Below are 623 nucleotides of genomic sequence, written 5' to 3'. Positions count from 1 at the left end.
TTTAAATTCTAATTTTAATTATATCTTATCTTTAATTTTCGAAAATCACTAACCACTTTTTCAAAATTATTTTCGAAATTCTATATCTCTCCTTCTTCTATTTATTTATTTATTTACTAACATTTCTCTTCACCTCTCTTCATCTCAAATCACTACCTCTATCCTTAACCATTCTTCTTCACTCTTCTTCCATTTTTTCTTCTACTAACAACAAAGGATCCTCTTTACTGTGACATAGAGGATTCCTCTTTCTTTTATTGTTCTTTTCTTCCCTATATGAGCAGGAACAAGGAAAAAGACACTCTTGTTGAAGCTGATCCAGAACCTGAAAGGACTCTGAAGAGGAAACTAAGAGAAGCTAAATTACAACAATTCAGAGGCAACCTTTCTGAAATTTTCGAACAAGAGAAGGAGATGGCAGCCAAACCCAACAACAATAATGCAAGGAGGATGCTTGGTGACTTCACTAAACCAACGTCCAAGTTTGATGGAAGAAGCATCTCCATTCCTACCATTGGAGCAAACAATTTTGAGCTGAAACCTCAATTAGTTGCTTTAATGCAACAGAACTGCAAGTTTCATGGACTTCCATCTGAAGATCCTTATCAGTTTTTAACTGAGTT

The sequence above is a fragment of the Arachis duranensis genome, chromosome 4 (assembly GCF_000817695.3).
Source record: "Arachis duranensis cultivar V14167 chromosome 4, aradu.V14167.gnm2.J7QH, whole genome shotgun sequence".
NCBI lineage: Eukaryota > Viridiplantae > Streptophyta > Magnoliopsida > Fabales > Fabaceae > Arachis > Arachis duranensis.
This window is presented reverse-complemented; position numbering follows the sequence as displayed.